Below are 22,361 nucleotides of genomic sequence, written 5' to 3' on the forward strand. Positions count from 1 at the left end.
GAGAGAGGCACTTCTTGTGTGCAGCCAGTCTTTGGTATAGCTTGTTATAGCAGTTAGACTACCCTGATTGTGCAATTGGTAATTTTGTTCCCTTCCTTCCTATATGAGCACCAAAATTACAGTCCAAAGTTACATGTCTTAACGATGCTGTGAACTCTTTACTCTTTTTAAAATATTTTTTCCTCTTAATATAATAGTAATACATGTTCACTGAAAGAAATATGGGAAACACTGAACAATACAAAGAAGACAACAATGTCATTTAGAAGCATCATCCACTATTCAGAGATAATCAAGGTTAACACTTAGGTTTGTGTCCTGAAAATATACACTCTCTAGAAGTCTTTATACAGGCGTGCCAAATAAATGTATACAAGTGGACACTTTGGTCAACGTAGCTCAAGTAGTAGTTCGCCGTAATCAGAAGTGTCTGAATGCTGATGGCAACCACTTTGAGCACCTCTTGTAATTGCAGAAGTCAGACGTGACTTGTATTCATCTTTTGCTATCAGTGTATATTAAGCATTACCATTTTAATACAGTTTTCCTTTCTTTAAAATGTGTATACATTTTTTTGGCACCCTCTATATGCACCTGTATTTCAAAACTGCAACCAGAGGGCTCATCATATACGCTCAATATATATGCTTCCCCATCACAATTTTTATAACTGCATAGGAAATTATTTAATAAAAATAACACTAATTTCCTATGTATAAGAACCACTTAGAAAATATAATCAAAGAAAATAAGCCATTTAAAGTAGCAACAGAAATGATTCTTACTGAAACAATTCTATCAAGAATATGTATAAATTTCAAAATTCAAAATAAAATACAAGTCAGGTTCTATTTTGAACTAGCCACATTTATTCTAAAGCTCAAATGGAAATATAACTTGTAAAAAACCCAAGGAAATTTTTGAATACGAGTAGTGAGAAGGGTGCTAGCAATAACACTTATTAAAATATCATAAAACTCATTTAATTAACACAATTTGATACCCATAAATGAACAAATCAGTGGAACAAAAACGGAGAACCTAGACATTTATATCTATATGTCTCTATGTACCTCTCTATCTATCTATCTATCTATCTATCTATCTATCTATCTATCTATATCTGGTTTATTATTAAGAAGGCATTTAAAAACAACAGGGACAAATGAATTATTGAATGAATGTTACACGGCCAACTGGCTGGGCATTTGAATAAAATAAAGTTGGCTACCTACCGTATTTTTTATGCTGAAGTAAATACCAAATGTATAAAAACGTTAAATCTTTTCTTTAAAAATTATACCATTAAAATAACAAAGCAAGAAAACCAGATTTATTATATTCTCAAAAATATTTTAAGTATGACCGAAACCCAATCATCTGAAACATCATCTGAAACACCACCGAAACCCAATAAACAACAGACACATTAAAATTTAAAATATTCCATGCATCAAAATATCATGAATGCCATGAATGAAGGCAAAAGATAAGTGGAAGACAAAATACTATCAACATATATGTACAGAATTTTTAATATAAAAAGGTTTTACACATAAGTAAAATAATTTTAATAATTCCTAAGAAAATTGGGCAAGGAATATTGACACAGAAAAAGAAATGCAAATGATTTTTAAATGTTTGAAAAATGACCAATTCACTGGTAGTAAAAGGGATACAAAATTAAACTAAAACAAATTATCTTCCAATTAGGATAGAAAAGGATAAAAAACATGTACTGTGTTCTAGGATGTGAAGAAACACCCTCGTTCATTGTTGGTGGTAATTAAACTGGGACACCCTCTTTGAAGGACAATTTGGCAATAGTTATCACCATTATAAATGTACATACACTTTTTTCCAGAGATTCCAGTAATAGCCATTTATACCAGGAGTCTGTGCATGGGAGCAATGATGTGTGTATGAAGATAATGCCTTCAAAATTATTCGTAATACCAAAAGTCTCTAAACAACTTTGGAACTGGTTACATAAATTACAGGATATCCATTTATTTAAATACCATGCAGCCATTAAAAATAATGAGGGAAATCTATTAATACCGAAATGAACAGATTGCCAAGACACATTTTTAAAGAATGAGGTTCAAAACAGCGTGTAGAGTATGCTATCATGTTTGTGAAAATAAGCAGGGAGATAAAAATATGCAGATATGCTTGTATATGCACAGACTAGCTCTTGAAAGACACACAAAATAATTACAACAGTTACTTCTAAGAAGGGTGACTTGAGGACTAAGGATGGTGGGAGAGAACAATTTATTCTTCAGTGTTTAACATTCAATAGCTTTTGCATTTTACTCCATGTGCATGTATTATATTAAAAATATAAAGTAAGGGGAAAAAGGTAAAATTGTGCAATCCTCTGTGGTGTCCATTCTTTGGGAAGTTACTATCTCCACGTAAACAATCAGAGAACAGTATAGTTGCATTTTTCAGGGGGGGTAAAAATCAGGTACAAAATTCCTCCAGCTTAATTTCCCCAATTTATCTAAGTTCTAACGTAGAAAAATGACATATTCCAATTGTAAAAAACAGTTCAGCCTTGACTACTACAAAAGCGAAACAGTAACAACAATAGTCCACAGAAAGGGTAAGCTCTATAATGATGGGGAAGGTAAGATAATGAACAGGTAGATACTGGGCTAGTCCTCATAGACTGTCTCATTTAATGTTCCTGGCAAGTTTATGATGTAGGAGATACCGCTATTGCACAGATGAAGAGATAGAATCCTAGAGAGGAATGAATTTATCCAGGATGACACGGCTGGTGACTGTGTGAAAGCACACAGATGACATCCTACTTCCTGTTATTTCCCAGAGGTCCACTGATTAAAAAGAACAGGAGGTTTTGTATTTCTTACCAGCTCACGTAGTGTCTCATAAAACCTATTAGCGTACAGCTTTTGGGCTTCCCAGAAGCATCTTTATGCTTCCCATCCTTCCCCATCGGGAAGCAAGAGAAGTTTACACTTAAGAGCTGATACCTAAACTCTGTGAAGCCCAAATTCCTTCTTCATAAAATGACAAGTACCTATCTATCAGGGGTGTCATGAGGACTCAAACTAAATTTTGAAAAATGCCTGGCATATCATGGAAGCTGAATGTATGGTGGACCCGAGCACTGTTATCCTGATCAACTAAAATTGAAAGATGCGTGGGCAACAGTGTAATTCTGATTCCAGATTATGGACACTTCTGGAAGCTGGATAGTGAAGGATTTAAGAATGTGATCTGTCTGACATATTCCACTTAGCATGATGCCCTCAAAGTCTATCAATGTTGTCACAAATGGCAGGATCTCTTTCGTTCTCATGGCTGCATAACATTCCTGGAGAGATAGACAGACAGATGATAGATAGATCGCACGTCTTCTTTATGCAGTCATCTGTTGATGGACACTTAGGTTGTTTCCATATCTTGGCTATTGTGAATAATTCTGCAATAATCTTGGGAGTACTGTAAGATATCTCTTATATTTAGAATCTAAACAAGCAAAATTCCTGGACACAGAGTAGAATAATGGTTGCCAGGGGCTGGAAGGTGGGGGAAGTGGGGAGATATTAGTCAAAGAGTACAAACTTGCAAATAGATGAGTAAGTTCTGGAGATCTAACACACAGCATTGTGATGACAGGCACAAGTATTATATACTTCAACACTGCAAAGAGACTGTATCTCAAATCTCACCACAAAAAATAAATGATAATTATGTGATATGATAAGAGTGTTAACTAATGCTACAGTGCTAATCATAATGCAACATGTAAATGTATCAAACCAATGTGCTGTATACCTTAAAGGTACACAATGTTAGGTCAATTACACCTCAACTGTTGAGCACGTGACTCCTGTTACCACCTCCGAAAGGCTCACCAGCTGGAGGATAGCAAAAAGTCCCCGGATATCAACCATGGTTTCTAGATCGCCATGAAAGGTAAGATCTGACTCCCACCTGCACTGGATGGAACTACGCTTTCCTCACATACACAAGAGACAAAAAAAAAAAAAAAAAGCAAAAGCAGCATCAAGAGTGGCCTTCAGCCCCTCATGGCTGGTGGGCCCTGGCCAATGGGGAGATGGTCTGCACCCACCACCCTCCTACTGCAACGGACCCCGTTCCTTCCTTACCAGGAATAGAGTAGCGGAGTTGGCTAGGTCCCACGTGATGCACACGCTGAAGCAGAACAAAGGAGCACAGATTAAGTCTGAAACAGTGGAAGATGTCCACACAAGGTGATAAACCCAGCACAGGCTGTGAAGACTCCATCCGTTGCTAAGGAAGTTTCCAGGCCCAAGGCCCATTCTTATACAGCCAAGTAGGGGTCAAAGGACTCCAGGCACACAATGAGACTTTTTCCCCAAAATGCTGAATGACTATTTCTTGATGGAGTGAACTGGAGTAAATATATTCGCTTGTCTGACGCACACATTCGTAACTAGGCCTTACAGGGGCGAGAGGAAGGAGCAGGTGTCACCAAGAAGGTGCTGGGAATTGGGGCATGGGGCAGCAAGCCCTAAGAGGGTTTACGGCAATCTACTGATTGATAAATTAACTTAAATTTCAAATATGTATCATGTGCTTACTATATGCTAGGCACTAGATACACTATAAGACTACATCCCTGTCCTCAAATATGGAGGACACAGGCAAGGTAACTGGTAATGAGGGCAGAACACAATAAGTTCTCTGATAGAAATATACGCAGAAAGTGGTACTCCATCCAGTCTTAGAGAGCAAGATCTAAGTTCCAGACTGATAGAATTATAGAACTAGGAAGGACCATAGAGAACAGTTTAATCTGTCACCGCAATAATACAATGGACCACCATTTTCTGAATGCTCACCACTTTTCGAGTAGGAGGTTAACAGCTCTACATACCCGTAACATCACAATAGTCCCTTGAAGTAAGTATAATTATCATCCTCAATTTACAGCTGAGGGGACTGAAGCTCAGAGTAGTTAGGTAGCTTTCCCAAGATCATACAGATACATGGTGGCAGAACTGAACTTTTCTAACTTTTGCCTGTCAAGCTCTCAAGTCTGAGCCCTTTTTGCTATGGAGCACTGCCTCCTTTTGCATCAAAGCCTTCTGCTCATCATACCTGTGGCTCCAGATTCCCACACCTGTACCGCTGGGACTTTATCGGTACTCTAGGGACAGGCCTCCGTGCCTCCCGTGATCCAGAGGCCTTTCCAGGGTCAGAACTCTGATCCTCACCTTGAAATCCAGCTAGTTGCTTGGATGTTGGTGTCGGGCTATTGTCCAGCTTGAAGCTAGAGAGGCCCAACATTCAGCCAAGTCCTTCAGCGGTGGGGAATTAGTGAGGATTCTCAAAGGCAGCCAGCCTTGGCTCTTAGTCAGGAATCTGCTGAGCCTAAGGACAGCTCCCCTCCCCCCCCATCAACTCTGCAGGTCCATACCATCCGGTTCCTGTGCATGCACTGCAGAAAGGGTTTGTATCCTACATCCTCTGACTCTGCGGGACTCAACTGAGCCCCTGAGGATTGAGTCTGATTTCAATGGGCTTCTTTCCACCATCCAGACATCCCACATCATAGAAAGCCCTGACACCCTGATGTCAAGCAGAGAAAGACAAAGCCCACGCAGAGAAACACCCGGGTGGGGGGGGGGACCATCATTTCATCTCTGAAAACTTCCCTTCCCAGGCAGGGAGTCAAACGCTTGGAAATATTTCTGCACGTTGGAGTGAGTGTGGAGAGAACTGAGGTACCATCCTGTATGACTCCCTGAGAAATCAGTAGGTTCTCTGAGGCAATTCTCAGAGTCTGTACATCGATAATGGTTCCAGAAATGCACTTCTCTGAGCCCCGGGCCTCAGAAGAGCCAGCCCACGTCCCTTGCATCCCTCTTGCTACCTTAGTCACTAAGTGTCTTCATTTCACTGCAACATTTTTCAGTTGATGTTATTATATCTGTGATGGGGAAGAAAAAAAACTAAGCAAACCTCTGGAGTGACAGAGAGGAAGTAGAATCCTACTCTTCCGTCCACTTGTTTCCCTCTGGCCTCAGTTTCCTCATCTGTTAAATGGGGGTTAGTGAAGCTTACTTTGATGGGGAGCTGTGGGCACTCCATGAGCAAATGCATATGAAAGTGCTTTGTAAAGGTAAAAATGGAGTAGGTAGCCTAATGCCTGACATATAGAAAGTCTTCAAGAAATGTGTGTTTGTGATGAAAGGTGAGTTAGGGTGTTCTCCAGTGACAGGTAACTGGAATGTTGAACAGTCACACAACAGCCCAAATAAATCCTCTCCTCAAAGGCAGCCAGTCTTTGTCTTAACATCCCACAACATGCTATTATTGTTTCTATCTCTGTCAATTAAAACCATGGTTGAGGCTGACTAATGTGTAACAGCCGGCTCTAACGGTAATCTACAGTTTGTCGAATCCAGTGTTTTCTTATTAAATATATTGAACTGAATTTCTCCAATTTATTCAGAGTAAACACAGCTTTGCAAATTACCCACTTCACCCCTTCCAGATGGTGGCTAGACATGTTGGCCAAATGCAAGCATTTATTGGGTGCATTTATTTAGGTGTCAATTTGAGTTCAAAACCCTGCCCTTTTTACTTGTGTGCAAATAAATGGGAATTGATCTTGAAAATTTGAAAGCAAAATTTTAACAGTGGCTGGTATGTAAACAATCAATACCCAAATTGTTCTCAGTGTTCACGATCTTGGCAGGCAATTTAGGATATTAGATAAGGTTGATAAGTCCCATATGTAGTAAGCACCAAAGTCAATGCTTCCTGTACCAAGATGATGCAAAGTTCATTTATGTGCTTCCATCTGGAGCTTGAAAGACTTTGATGTCCTCATTGATGTGTGAAAACAACTTTGAATCCATGATAAAGTGCTTGGCTTTGCCATACTCCAATCCAAAGGATTTGCCATGAAATTTAGGACCATTCCAATTGAGTTACTAGGTAAGCACAGGAATCACGCGAGGAATAATACAAGCCTAAAAGATTGGTTCAGTCTTTTACTAGCGACTAGCGACTAACGAACAGCAAATTTCAGTTTCTGAGGCAGAGGCTGGAATAAAGACACCACAAGTTGCCAACAACAGGCAGATACAGCCTGAGCTGTGGAAGGTACCGTTAGAGCTTCCCAAGCACAGCCAACTTGGCTCCTCGAATGATGGCAACCCTCACCTAGTGAGTAAATGTCCAGTCCCAGCCCCTCCTAGATCAATGGATAAATACTACTTATTGATTCAGCAAACATTTCTTGAGCAACTACTGTGTACACAGAGCTAGAAGACCCTGCTCTCTTGGAGATTACATTTCTGTGGGAGAGACAATGAACAAGTAAACAAGCAAATGGAAAGTTAGATGTCAAGATAAATGGGAAAACAGAAAAACTAGGGAGCTATAAAAGAGAATAATGGAGTTGGAGGTGGAACATAGTCTTTCCCACCATTTTTTTTTTAATTTAATTTTATTAAATTTATTGGGGTGACAATTGTTAGTAAAATTACATAGATTTCAGGTGTACAATTCTCTATTACATCATCTATAAATCCCATTGTGTGTTCATCACCCAGAGTCAGTTCTCCTTCCATCACCATATATTCGATCTCCCTTACCCTCATCTCCCACCCCCCACCCTCCACCCCCCTTACCCTCTGGCAACCACTAAACAAGTCAGACAGAAAAAGCAGAGAACCATGTGATTTCACTGATATGTGGTATATAAACCAAAAACAACAAAAGAACAAGACAAACAAATGAGAAACAGAAATTTATTTCCCACCTTTTTATTATAAGTTTTATAAATATTTTCTCAAGGCATTTGGATTACCTATTCATTTTCTTAATGGTATCTTTTGATAGACAGAAGTTCTTCATTCTCCTAAAGCCTAGTTGACAAATATGTTTCCTTTTCTATGTATTTCTTTCTGCGTAGTGTCTGGAAAATAACATTGCCTACCCCCAGATTAAAAAGATACTCATTTAAGTTTCCTTCTAGAAGCTTTGTAGTTTATGCATTATTTTTATATCTATGATTCATTTTGAATTACATTTTGTTTATGGTGTGAGGTAGGGGTTAATATTCATATATTTTTTCCATATGGTTATCCAGTTGTTGCACTACCATTTGTTGAAAAGATTATTTATCCAAACTAAACTACTTTGGGATATTTGTCAAAAATGAATTGACTTTAGAATTTGGGGTTTAATTCTAGAATCCCTATTCTGTTTCATTGATCTAGGATACCTATTTCCCTATTTCTATGCATGCTACACCTCTCTACCTGAAAGACTCCTCCATCTGTCTACTGGTAAACGTCTATTCACACTTTAAGTCTCAGCTCAAAAGCTACCTGCTTGTTGATACTTTCATTCACTGCCAGATAGACCTGTCTCCTTAAAATGAAGGTACCCTATACTAAATTTCTTGAGAGCAGTTACTCTATCTTTTTGGCTATATTTCCAAATCTAAGTATAGTGCTAAGCATGAATAAAACCTCTGTAAATGGTGGTAGGGTTAATGAATAAGTTAATGCATAGCTAAAAATTATAAGAAGTCTGGTATGGGGAGAAAGGCTGAAGATCAAGCTAGAGAGATTGTCAGAAGCTACTCTACGGAGGGTTTTCTGTGCCATACCAAGGGATTTCAACTTTATCCTAAAAACAATAGGGAGCCATCGAAAGGTTTTCAAGCAGGTAGTGAAATTATGAGATTTGGGTTTTAATAAGCTCACTCTGAAGCTGCAAACCAGTTTTTCTCAAAGGATACTCCGTGGGCCACATGCATCTGAATCAGTGATGCTGGTAGAAATGCAGATTGCAAAACTCGAGGTCTATTGCATTGGAGTATCACAGAATGGAGTTTGGAAATCTGTATTTGAACATACTCTCTATCACCCATGATGTTTATTTTCACTGAAGCATGTGAATCACTGCAATACAGGATGAATTGAGGCACCCACTGGAGGTGTATAAATCTGGACTACTTTTTCCTCACTTTCTGCCTTGGTTTCCTCATCTGTAATATGCCTATGAGAACAGCACTTACCTTAGGGGGGGGTGGTTCGAATTAAACAAGGTAAGGCATCTAAAGCTCGTAGAAAGCACCTAATATAGAGTAGTAGAGACAAAGAACTCTGTATGTGTTAACTATCATTACCATTATCTCTTGGAAGACCGAAGAGTGGGGAAAAGAAAAATCTGTTTACAGTCACCTGAGTGGGTAATGCTAACGCCCTGACATAAGGCGTTGGCAGCAGGAACAGAAAAGGGCAGAGCTGAAGACATTTGAAGGGACTGTTCAACAGGACTTGTTTACTGACTGGACAGGGGTGGAGAGAACAAGAAGTCAGGGTTGAAATGCAAGGAAGTGAGGCAGGAAACTTAACTTTTGGGAAGAAAATCCCGAGTTCATTTGGAAATATGGTAAGCCTGAGGTGCTTCCACATCTTCAAATGGACCTGTCCTGATAGGTTAGCCAACACACCGGAGCGTAAGGGAGTACAGAGTAAAAGAGTCCGTTGTGAAAACATCTAACACTTGGGTGCCAAGACTCGCTCACTCGAAACACATCTAGAGTCACAAATCACTCACCAATTAGTCACCCAGACTGATTAGGTGTTCTTCAGCAAGCCCGATATCATACTGGGGTCTGGGGAAGTCCTACCTTCACCCTTGGGGTTGACCCTGAGACTAGCTTCAGTTAGCAGCCACGTCATTGGACATGTTCTTCTCAAGCCAAATATTGTATGGCCAAAGGGAACTAATACCGGGAGTTTTCATCTATATTTGCAAAGGTCTCTGAAACATGTCTGAAATGATACTAGGCAGAGTGTGGTAGACACTGAGGATTAAACATGAGCGTGACCACGTAACAAAACAGGGTGGGGGGGTCGGGCGAGTGCTGCCATGATGCCTTCCAGCCCTTAAGGTCTGTGGAAGCAGGAACCAAAGGCCCAGATTATTTGTTTTAGAAGCTGTTTCAGCAGTTCTAAACAGCTGTGTATTAACTCCTTCGTAAGATATAAAGCCGGGTGCCAAAATAATAAGGGGATAAACAGGTTTTACGATGAAAACGTTGCCATGGAGTAGTGATTTATCAGAGATCATCACTGTCAAAAAAAGAACATTTTCAAAATCACATTGGCCCCAGCTAATCTAAAGATGACCCACCATCTTTGCAGTTTACACAGACTCCTTCGATTGCACAGGCTTGCCTCTGTACGCAGCTGACACTAATCTTAAGCTCAAAAGGTCTCAGATAATTTATACAACAATTAATTGTACTGCAGACCTGTCCCCTAGCTGTTCCTCATTTAGTCCCAATGGATCTGCCTGTTCAGGAGTTCTGATGCATCCAGAATTAGGCCCAACTGAGTTATACAATCATGCATCACTCCTCTCTTCCCTACTGGTAAGCTGTTGGAAATACTAGACACAGCTACTGCCAATATTGTGGATATTTACAACCGAGCATTAGAAGGATATAAACTTTTAAACTGTATATGCCTGCTTTCATGAACACATTTAAAATGTGATCAGTGAGATAGTATAAATGACAAAACACTAGCACAAAGAATTCATTTTTTATGCACAGTTCGACATCAAATCACACTGCCTGCAGGAATTTTTTTCTTTGAACTACCACGAAGCTGATACCATCACTCACCCCACTCCCTTCTGACAGCTTCCACTGAAACTTGCTCTGGCCTAGAGTCTCAGGGTTCAGGGGTAACAGAGCAATGGGAATCATTTCTCGATGGAAGCGTTAGCATTGAATATAACAATTCATGTTTAAAAACATTGAAGGTTATATTTTACCGAAGATATTCTAGTTTCTGTGTATTTTTTATTGTAAACAAGTAACACAAGCAAGTGGCTAAAAAAGAAAAATCAAGTACCATGAAAGGGCTTATTTTGAAAACTGAGTGTCTCCTGTGATGCTAGAATTCCCAGAGGCCACTGGGAATTTTTCAACATTTTCCTATGTTTCCTTCCAGCAATTTTCGATGTTGATACACAAATATGTATACATGCATCCTTTTAAACATAAATGGGAACATACTACACAAACTATCTATACCTTGTCTCTTTTCATTGAATAAGGCACCAACAAAATCTCCATTATACTACAAATCTGATTTCCTGATCTCTCTAGACTTTTGCAGTAGCAAAATTAATTGCAGTTCTTACTGAGATAATGGAAGGTTCCCAGGCAGTTGCAAAAAAATAAAGATTGCTTGTTTGTTTGGCCCACTATACACAAATAGCAATATTTTACAAAACTATAGTATAATATCACAACCAGGATATTGATATCAATATAATCCAATCTTATTCAGATTTCCCCACTTTTATTGGCACTCATTTATTTATTTATGTGTGTGTGTACTGTGTATTTCATTGTATATATCTTTTTTCTCCTGCGTAGGTTCACGTATCATTCACAGAAATCAAAATACTGAATGGTTCCCACAAAACAAAGATCCTTCCTGTTGCCTTTTTATTTTGTAACCACACCCACTTCCTTCCTGCCATTCCCTATCCTACCCCTAACTCCTGGCAGCCAGTAATCTGTCCTTCATTTCTAAAATTTTGTCATTCCAAAAATGTTGTATCAATGGAATCCTGCTTTTTTATCTTTTCAAAATTGGCTTTTTTCACTCAGCATAATTTCCTGGGGATTTGGCCAAGTTGTTGGATGTTTCAACAAATTTATTCCCTTTCATGACTGACACCAGTATTCTATGGCATGGATGTGTCACAGTCTGTTTAACCATTCACTTGTTGAAGGATATCTGTGCCGTTTCCAGTTTCTGCCTAGTAAGAACAAAGATGCTACGAAAATTTTTGTACAGATCTTTGTGTGAACATAAATTTCCATTTTTCTGGGATAAATGCCCACGAGTGCCTTTGCTGGGACATACGACAATTGCATGTTTAGTTTTGTAATACTCTGTGACACTAGCTTCCAAAGTGTCTGTACCACGACAATCCAGTTTCTCTGAATTCTTGCCTTCATTTGGTGCTGTCATTGTTCGTTATTTTAGCCATTCTGATAGATATATTATTTCATTTTGGTTTTAATTTGCATTTCCTGGATGGCGAATGTTGTTAAACATCTTTTCATCTTTATTTGCCATCTGTATATCCACTTTGGTGAAATGTCTCATCATCATTTCTCTTGATCATTTCATAATTAGATGTTTTATTTCTTTACTGCTGAGTCTTGAGATCTCTATATATTCTTGACACTAGTCCTTTGTCAGATACGTTACTTGCAAATATTTTCTCCTAGTCCACAGTTTATATTTATCCTCATCACACGCACTTTCACAGAACAAAAGATTTAAATTTGGTGAGGTTAAATTTTTCTATTTTCCTTTTATAGATGTTTGTGGTGTCAAATCAAAAAACTCGTTGCCTAGTCCTAGTTCCCAATTTTGTCACCTACGTGTTTTTCTAAAAGTTTTATAGTTTTGTTTTACATTTAACTCTGTGATCCAATTGTTTAATTTTTGTATAAAGTACGAGGCTTAGGTGAAACTTTTCGGAGGTTGAGGGGTTGTTTTGGTTTCATTAGTTTGTTTATTTGCCAATGGATGTCCAATTGCTCTGGCATTATTTGTTAAGAACAGTATCCCTCCATTGAATTACTCTTGTACATTTGGTAACAACAACTGAGCATATTTGTGAGGGTCTATATGTAGATTGTTTATTCTATTCCATTGACCAACGAGTCTATCCCTCCATCAATAATACATTTGATTACTCTAGCTATATAGTAAGCCTTATTATCAGACAGAGCATTTCCTCCCACTTTATTCTTCTTTGACAATATTGTTTTATCTGTTCTTACGGTCTGTGCCTGTCCGTATGATTGAAAAAAAATGTGCATTCTGTTGCTGTTGGGTGGAATCTTCTAAATGTATATATCAATTCAAGACTGTTGGTTGATAGCATTGCTTCTCTATCTTTGTTAATACTCTACGTAGTCGGTTCTATCAGTTGCTAAGAGGGAAGGATTTAAAGTCTCCAACTATAATATAACTGGATTTGCCTATTTGTATTTTCAACCCCATCAGTTTTTGCTTCATGTACTTTGAGACTCTGGCTTTAGGATATGCACACTTTTAGGACAGCAATGTCTTTGTGGGTGATTGATCCTTTCATACTTATACAATGTCACTCTTTGTAGTGATTTTTTTTTAAAGTAGTCAATTTTATCAGATATTAACATAGCCACGCCTGCTTTTTAAAATGAACATTTGCAATGTATATATTTTTCCATCCTTTTACTTTCAAATAATTTATGTCATTGAATTTACTTATGTTATTGAAAACTAAAGCTGAGAAAGAAATGTAAAGCACTAAATGCTTACACTGGAAATAAGCGCAGATGGGAGCAGCCGGTTAGCTCAGTTGATTAAGAGCGCGGTGCTCTTTACAAGGTTGTCGGTTCGATCCCCACATGGGCCTCTGAGCTGTGCCATCTACAACTAGATTGAAACAACTACTTGACTTGGAGCTGACGGTTCCTGGAAAAACACACTTAAATGAATAAAAGTTTAAAAAAAAAAATAAATAAATAAATAAATAAATAAATAAATAAGCACAGGTATCAAATCAATAACCTAAGTTCCTACCTGAAGAAATAAGAAAAGGCATTGAAGTGTTTGTAAGGAGTGTATCATTGGGTCATGTTTTATTTTATTCACTCATCTAATCTTTGTCTTTCAATTGTAGTATTTACATCATTTATATTTCATGTAATTACTGATATATTAGCACTTGACTTTGTTATTTTAGTATATTATTTCTTTTCTTTTTCATTCCACCCGGTTCCTATTCCTGTTTCTCTTTTCTTGCTTTCCTACAGGTTTCTTGACATTTTTTACTGTTCCATCTTGATTCATTTACATTGTTTTTCAATCTATCTCTGCATGTAGCTTTCATATTGCTTGCTTGGCATATTCCAATATAAATATGTGACTTATAATTGTTTACTGGTATCAACCTTTTACCACTTCAAGTGTGGAAACCTCAATTCCTTTTAGGTCTCTACACCTTCCCCACTTTCAAATATCATTGTTTTGAGTATTGTGTGGTGTTATAATTTGTTTTTATCATCACTTATGATTTATAAAACTCATGTGGAAATGGATAGGCTATTATATATGGACCCATGTGTCTGCTCTTTCCATCGTTCCTTCTTTATTGCTGATGCTTCAAATGTCATTCTTTCATCATTACCTTTCCATGTGAAGAATTATCCTTTAGCTAATATTTAATGGTAGGTCTGCTAGTAAAAAATTATTTCAGTTTTCTTTTCCCTGAAAATGTTTTCATTTTCTCTTTACTCCTGAAGGATAGTTTCATCTGAAATAGAATTTATTGTTGGCAGTTCTTTTCTATCAACACTTGAAAAATGTTGTGTCACTTTGGGCCTCCACGTATTCAGAAAAGAAATACACTTTGGAATAGGTGTCTTCCTATAGGTAATAGGTCATTTCTCTCAGGCTGTTTTTAACATTTTCTTTGTCTTTGTCAAAATCTTAATTATGATGTGTCCTAGCATCTTTCTCTGGTTTTCCTATTTATGGTTCATTCAGCTTCTCAGATCAGTAGGTTTGCGTCTTTTGCCAAATTGAGCTATTATTTCTTCAAACACTCTCTCTGCCTCACTATCTCCTATCCTTCTAAGCCAGTGATTATACAAACGTTGGAACATTTTATAATCCCATAGATCTCTTGGGCTCTGTTTTCTTTCAGTCTATTTTCTCTGTGTTGTTTTAAATGGGTGCCTTCTATTATTCTGTCCCCAAGTTTATCTCCTCTTGTCATCTCCACGCTACTGTTAAGCCCATTCAGCAAGCTATTCATTTCAGTTGTAATTTTTAAGTTCTATAATTTCCACTTGGTTCTCTTTTATGACTTCTATCTTTTATTTTTTTGCTGAGACTTTCTATTTTTCACTTGTTTCAAGGGAATTTGTAATTGATTGCAGAAGCATTTTTATGATAGCTGCTTTGAAATCCTTGTCAGATCATTCCAACATCTGATTCATCTCAGTGTTGGCATCCATTGATTGTTTTTCCTCGTTCAAGTTGTGATTTTCTGGTTCTGGTTATGATGGGTGGTTTTCGAGTTTAACTTGGACATTTGGTTCATTATGTCAGGACACTTTGAGAACTATTTAATTCTCTGATTTCAACAGGCCATCACCCTGCTATAGTTTAGCATGCAGGTCTTCAGCTTATTTTGTGGGCTGTGGTTCCAATGGCAGTTTTTAGAGACCCTGTGGTATTATTTCGGTTTGCTTCATTTATCTGGTGCTACTCGCGTTCCCTGTTTTTCCTGCTAGTACTGACTGAAGGGGGCAGAAGGGGTCTCATAAGGTCAGGCTGCAAGGTTCTCAGTTGTGGAAAGGAAGGGTACACTGGGATCCCCTTATTGATGCCTCTAACTGCTCTGGTATCTGAGTCGAGGCTGAAGGATTTTTTTTCCCTGTGAAAATAAACAGGTCTCCAAGATCTGGCCATTTGCTGTTGACTGGGTTCCTTTTGCCAGTTCTTGCTGCTGGCCCTGGTATCTCTCCGCAGGGGAGGACAATCTTAGGTTCACTGGGACAGAGAGGCTTCCCACAGTGGGCCTCTATCAACCTTTATAAAAATGTTTATTTTCAACACTATTATTGAGGTACAATTTACAAAATACCAAATTCATCTATTGTAAGCATTAACAAATGATTTTTGTTGCTTTCCAAGTTGGGCCTGGTAGGCTAGCTCCTGGAAAGATGGATGGCGAGAAGAAGAAAATCCGTTCTGCCATCAACAAGGTAGTGACCAGAGAATACACCATCAACATTCACAAGCGAATCTATGGAGTGGGTTTCAAGAAGCATGCCCATCGGTCACTCAAAGAGATCTGAAGCCGGCAGCCAGATGGTTCAGTTGGTTAGAGTGCGAGCTCTGAACAACAGGGTTGCCGGTTCAATTCCCACATTGGCCAGTGAGCTGCGTCCTCCACATCTAGATTGAAGGACAACGATTTCACTTGGAGGTGATGAGCCCTGGAAAAACACTATTCCCCAACATTCCCCAATAAAAAAATTTAAAGAGAGAGAGAGAGAGAGAGAGAGAGAGAGAGAGATCTAGAAATTTGTCATAAAGGAGCTGGGAACCCCAGATGTGCAAACATCAGACTCAACAAAGCTGTCGGGGCCAAAGGAATGAGGAATGTCCCATACTGTATTTGGGTGTGATTGTCCAGAAAGCCTATGAGGATGAAGATTCACCAAATAAGGTCTGTACGTTGGTTACCGATGTACCTGTCACCACTTTCAAAAATCTACTAAAAGTTAATGTGGATGAAAAGTAATGGCTGACTGTCAAAGTTACAAAACTGCAAAAAAAGAAACCCTGTCTTTTTGTTAAGTTACAGAGTTTTGTAACCAGAATGACAATCCAGTTTTAGAACATTTCCATCACCCAAAGTTTGCTCAAAACCTTGTACAATCTATGCTCCCATCCCCAGCCCTGAGCCACCACAGATTCGCTTCAGGTCGCTATAAGTATGCATTTTAATGGCCTTTTAACAAAGAGATAGGTGTCTGGGGCCTGGCTTCCTCCACCAATCACAGTGTTTTTCAAGTTCAGCTATGTTGTTTCAGGTATCAGTAGTTCATTCCTTTTAATTGCAAGTAAGATCCCATCGTATATCTATGCAACATTTTGTTGATGTATTATATATGTATTGATGGTTGTTTGGATTATTGTCATTTTTCGGGACATTATGAATAACGTTAGTATAGACATTTGAATGCATGTGTTGGTGTGGGCACATTTTTTCATTTATATTTGGTAGATTTCTAAGATTGGAAATGGTGAGTCATATGTTAAGAAATTGGTGGGCCGATTCCAAAGTATACCATTTTCATATACTGACCACCAATGTATGACGGCTCTTGTTTCTCTGTTTGAAGAGTTATGTTGGTCATAGCATATTTTTATCATTGAAACATCATTTCCTTTTGTTCTTTGAACATATTTATAATAGTGGCTTTGAAGTCTTTTGTGCTAAATGCAACATCTTAGGCAACTCACAGATAGCTTCTTTGCTTTTTTCCTCAGTATAGGTCACACTTTTCTGGTTCTTTGAATGTCTCCATCATTTTTTTTGTTGTTGAAGACTGGACATTTTCGACAACTGATAGAAATTCTACACTGATTCCCCCCAAGGGTTACAGCAGTTGTGTTTAGTCAGTTTGTGAGCTAGCGAGCTTATGAACTTTCTATACTCATTGGGTAAAGTCTGTTCCCCTAAATCATGTAGCCAGTAATATCTTTGCTGAGATTTTTAAAAATTATTTGTTTTTCATTTTTCCACCTATCTTCTCATGGGTTACCCCTGTGTCAGCCTACCTTTCTGGGCAGCCAATGACCAGTGAGAGGTTGTGATCGAACAACCTTGAGTGAATAAGTCTTCCTTCCACCTTTTGCAGAGGGATCTGTGTGTGAGTTGGAGGTTGCATTTCAAGTTTAGGCACCTTACAGGTATGTCCCAGCTTCTACTTTCTACCAGGCCCTCTGAAGTCTCCTCTGTCACATGCAAAGTTTCCTATTTGACCAGGGCCGACGTGTAGCAGGGACTCTGTCTGGTCGTTCAACAGTCATGCGGTCTTGAACATGGGCACAGCTGACTCTAGTGTCAGGCACATGTGGGAGCTTATCAAAGTCCACCGAGATGTGTCACTTCCGGGATTTTCCGGTTAAGTTTAAGGCTACGCTGTCAGGCTGCTGCTTGCCAACCAGGATCACATCAGGCGACCTGTGATGCTGTTCTTCCGCCATTCATGTTCCACCAAGATCATCACTGTTCCCGACAATTCCCAGGGGCACGGGGTTTTCCCTGCCGCGCTCCAAATCAATTCAGCCACCTCTGGTAGCAACACTGGAGGTTTCACAGCTTGTCCCACCCCAGCAGAACTGCCGGACTCATAGATGTAAGGGAGACAGGAGCAGCCCCAGACTAAACAAACATTGAATTCCTACTGCTCTGACCTGAGGTTCAGGAGTTTCTTATTAAATAAACATTTTTCAACTCATTCCATGCCCTTGGTTGATTTCTACAGTCCAGAGATGGGTATTTTGTCCACGTCTATAATTGCTTGTCGGGGAGAATTTTTGCCTATCTTCTCCTTTGGCAATAAACTATAATAGCCTCTACCTGTTTTCCTTCCTGCCCCTTCTTGCTCTGCTACATTTCAATCTACAGGTAGCAGCTACATCACATCCCTTCCCTGTATAAAACATACCATTGGTTTTCCATAACACCAAAAACAAAACCCTAACTCCCTAATGTGCCCTAAGGCATCCTAAGTCATCTGGATCTTGCTAGCCTCTCCCACGGCAGCCCCTACCTACCCTCTCCTTACTTCTGCTACCCAGTCAATCCACTATGCTTCAGCCACAACACTCTACTTCCTGTACCTGAAACATACATGTTCTTCCCTTCTCTGTGCTCTTGTACTTAATCTTCCCCCTGCCCGAAATGAAGAACGCCTGTCTTCTTTTTATAGCACTTAGATCTCATCTCCTTAGAGAGGCCTTCCCTGTCCAGCCAAGGTAAAACACCCCTTCAATCCCATAGCTCCATTTCATTTTGTTCATAGCACTTACTGCAGTCAGATAGGACAACATTTTTGTTTATTATCTGTTCCAAACCATCCTAATACAAGCTCCATGAGGGCAAGGTACTATGTTTCCTAGCACCTAGAGCTGCGGCTAGAATGAAGTACGTGACTCTTGGGCATTTTAAAAAATATAAACAAAAATATATATTGGATATTTTTCCATTTTTAAATCAGTTTTGTAATAGATGCCTATTTTCCCACTGTACAGTGTACTAGCATTCAGGCCCTTGAACATCTTATTACTATAAGGAACTTAGTATCACATGTGAGTTCTGAGAATGCACTTTGGACTCAGACACTTGGGTTCAAATCCTGGATCAACTACTTCCCCATGTGATTTCATATCAGTTCTTAATCTCTCTGTGTCTAACCCAGTTTCTTATTGGAAGTAATAGCATCTGCTCACGGGGTGAGAGTGAGTGTTAAATAATAGAATGTAATGGGCTCAGGATTGTGCCATGCTCTTAGGAAATGCAAGTTAAATTGTTTTATTTTGCTTCCGCCTGAAGTGGCGAAGGCACTCCCTAGTGTTTTCCCTTCCCTGGCAATCCTTCACAGTAGGAACACACGCCAGCTCAAATAGACTAACTGAGCCTCTCCCTTCTCTTTCATTTGACCTTCCCTTTGCACAGACACTGTTGGAATCTGGGACCCCTACACTCTATTTCTGAGCAGTGGCACGTGCCAGGTGAAGAAGATGAGACTAACAATGCCCCAAACACATCAGCTGAATAGGCTGCAAAATGGAGACTGAAATACCTTCTGCAGAACTAGAGGATGTAGGAATTCTTGGGTCCCAAGGAAATTGTGGCACGAAAAGAGCAGAACTGGTTTTATTTAAAATTTTCCAGGTGTAAAGTCAGCCATACTCCTGCCACAACTGTAACTTCTGTCTCTGGTGTTTGGAATCTTGCTCTTACAAAATCAGAAACATTTTGAAGCAACAGTAGACTAGCTCACTTATCAGGAAGAAAAGAATGTTCTCTGGCATCTGAAAGCTCATTTTCTAATATATGGGCTTTGTGTCTAGAAGAAAGGAGAAGGGATGGGAGGGATATGGGTAAAGGGATAGTTATTTGATTTACATCTCTCTTGCAGAAAACTGATTCTGCTGGAAAATGAAATTTTTTACCTCAAGATTTTTCCTATCAGAATCTTATAAAAATAGAGAAAACAGAGGTCTATTTTATATGTAGTAATAGTTTTGATAGGTGAAATCTAGATAAGAAAATCGAAATATGGCTTCCTGTCTTATAACCCAGATGTGGTAGAGGGTCTTTACTTTTTTATATAAAAGGCATCCTTGCCAACATAGTGTGAGACCAGGGGATTCATTTTGGTTGTCTCTTGCACCTGGGGTCTCCTGTGTGATACCTTCTCCTGCACATAACCAGTGGAAGCTCCCCCAATAACCTAATTGTCAGAGAGGTGCCATTCCAGTACCATGTTAGTCTGAGTAATATCAATACTAACTACGCCACTGGCAGGCCTATGCCCACCCCTTCTCTCCAACTTCACCAGAGCACACACCAGATTACAATGGGGGAATGGAAAGCTCTCTACTAGAGTGAGAAAGAGTGAGAATAAATGGAAGCCATGGTCTTTTTCACCTAATCACACAAATGACCTCGTCTCACTTTTGCCATATTCTGTTCAACAGAAGTAAGGCACTAGGCCCAGCCCACACTTAAGTGGAGGAGATTACATGAGGGTGTGAATACTAATAAAGATGTGGGGATCATTGGGAGCCATTTTAGAGACTGTCACTATACATGATATCCAAAGAAGGGGCCGCTGAAATCCAGTGGGAGAAAGATGGTCTTTTCCACATATGGTACTGGGTCAATTGCCTATCAGTATGGAAAATTAAGCCCTCAAATTGTACACACAAAAATAACTAGGGACAGATCACAGACCTAAATGTAAGAGGCAAAACAAATAAACTTCTGGAATAAAGCATAAGAAAATACCTTCATGACCTTGGGTTAGACAAAAATTTCTTAAACAAGACATAAAGAGTACTAACCGTAGGTGAAAATACTGATAAAGTGGACTTCCTAACAATTATCAACTTTGCAATGACTTTTCATTAAAATATATAAATAATATATTATCTCAATTAGCACGAGCTACTGAAACAAGCAATGCAACTATAGTTTATTTCTCACTCATAGGACAGAAGAATGTGGATTAACTATCTTCTAAGCAGTGACTCAAAGACTCAGAATGCTTCTATCTATTGGCTTCTACGTCAATCTGGTATGATTCAGACAGCAAACGGGGGAAGAGTTTAGAAAAGGGACACCAGATATTGCCCTGTCTAGGTGCAGAAGTGACACAGGTCACCTCCGCTCAAATCCCACAGACTAGAATCAGTCTCATGACCAATCCAACTACAAAGGGATGCTGGGAAATGCAGAGTAGAGAGGGCTATCTGTGAGCAGCAGCAGACCGCAAAGATTAGGAAACTGAAAGCAAAGTATTTATCACTTTTGAACACCGTTATTACTTTAACTTGAAAGAATCTTAACACATAACACACAACAAAAGTGAACGTGAAGGGAATAATAAACTGAAAGTTTAGATATTCAAGGCAACCCCTGAACCTCCTCATTTATAAAGATCCTTTTTCTGCCATCCTGACACTAAAACCACGTAAAGCATTTACAGTGGACAGAGCAGAAGGTACTGGCAAGAAAGAGATGACTAAATGCGGAAAATGAGAGGAACGAGCAAGAAAGACAAGAGCCAACAGCACAGCTTAGGTTTGAGAAAGATGTTGAAGAGACTGAGAGAGAAATATGTGTGAGGTTTGGGGCGTCCGTACTGCGAAAACTATTGAGAGAATGCCGAGGGGAGAGAGGTTTTAGAATGATCTTCATGAAGGTTTGACACACATTAAGATCTGAATCCCCTTTGTTGCAACTTGAGACCCCATCTATCATGCTAATTACAACTGTTTTTCACATTTTTCTTGATGTTCAGAATGTTTCTTTCAATGTGACCTTGTGCTAAGACTGGGTTTTGAGGTAGGTTAGCTTCATAGAGGTTACATAAAGTTTACTAGAAAACCGTGACAAACATTTGCATTAAATGTTCATTTTCAAGAGGTGCTAGGTAGCAAAGTAGATGTTCTGTGTAAAAACGGCTCCTGCAATGACTGCCTTTGATTCCTGGGGATGGTAAGAGCAGGATAAGCCATGAATTGGACTCTTATGCCCAGGAACTCTGACCCGCACTGAATGTTATCCCACTGATACCAGCAACTGATACATTTCAAATGGTTACTTCAATGTCAAAATTAGTACAGCCAGGACACTTCTACTAGGTTAATGAACAACAAAAAGGCAGAGAGAAGGAACTTGCTGTAAGACAAAGAGCAGAATTTTTGGAGTCAGTCAAACCTGAATTTCTATCTGGGCTTGAGTTTAACTATGTGACATTAGACCAATTATTCAAGAATTCTGAGTGCCAATTTCACCCTCTGTAAGATAGTGGAAAGGCCACTACTTCTCAGTGTTATGATGAGGGGTTAAAAAATCATAAAGTACTTAGTACTGTGCTTGGTGAATAACAGGTACTTAATGTGCATTAGAGCCCTTTCCGTGCACTTCCACTTCCTGGAATAAGAAGATAAATAGGGCTTGGAGTA

At 39.1% G+C, this 22,361-nt stretch overlaps 1 pseudogene; it reads left to right on the plus strand.

The window, feature by feature from the left end:
- The window catches only part of LOC109457511 (uncharacterized), a 43,622-nt pseudogene extending 25,605 nt beyond the window's left edge, over positions 1 to 18,017 (plus strand).
- Positions 18,018 to 22,361: the final 4,344 nt, after the last annotated feature.

This window comes from Rhinolophus sinicus, chromosome X (genome assembly GCF_036562045.2).
Source record: "Rhinolophus sinicus isolate RSC01 chromosome X, ASM3656204v1, whole genome shotgun sequence".
Lineage (NCBI taxonomy): Eukaryota > Metazoa > Chordata > Mammalia > Chiroptera > Rhinolophidae > Rhinolophus > Rhinolophus sinicus.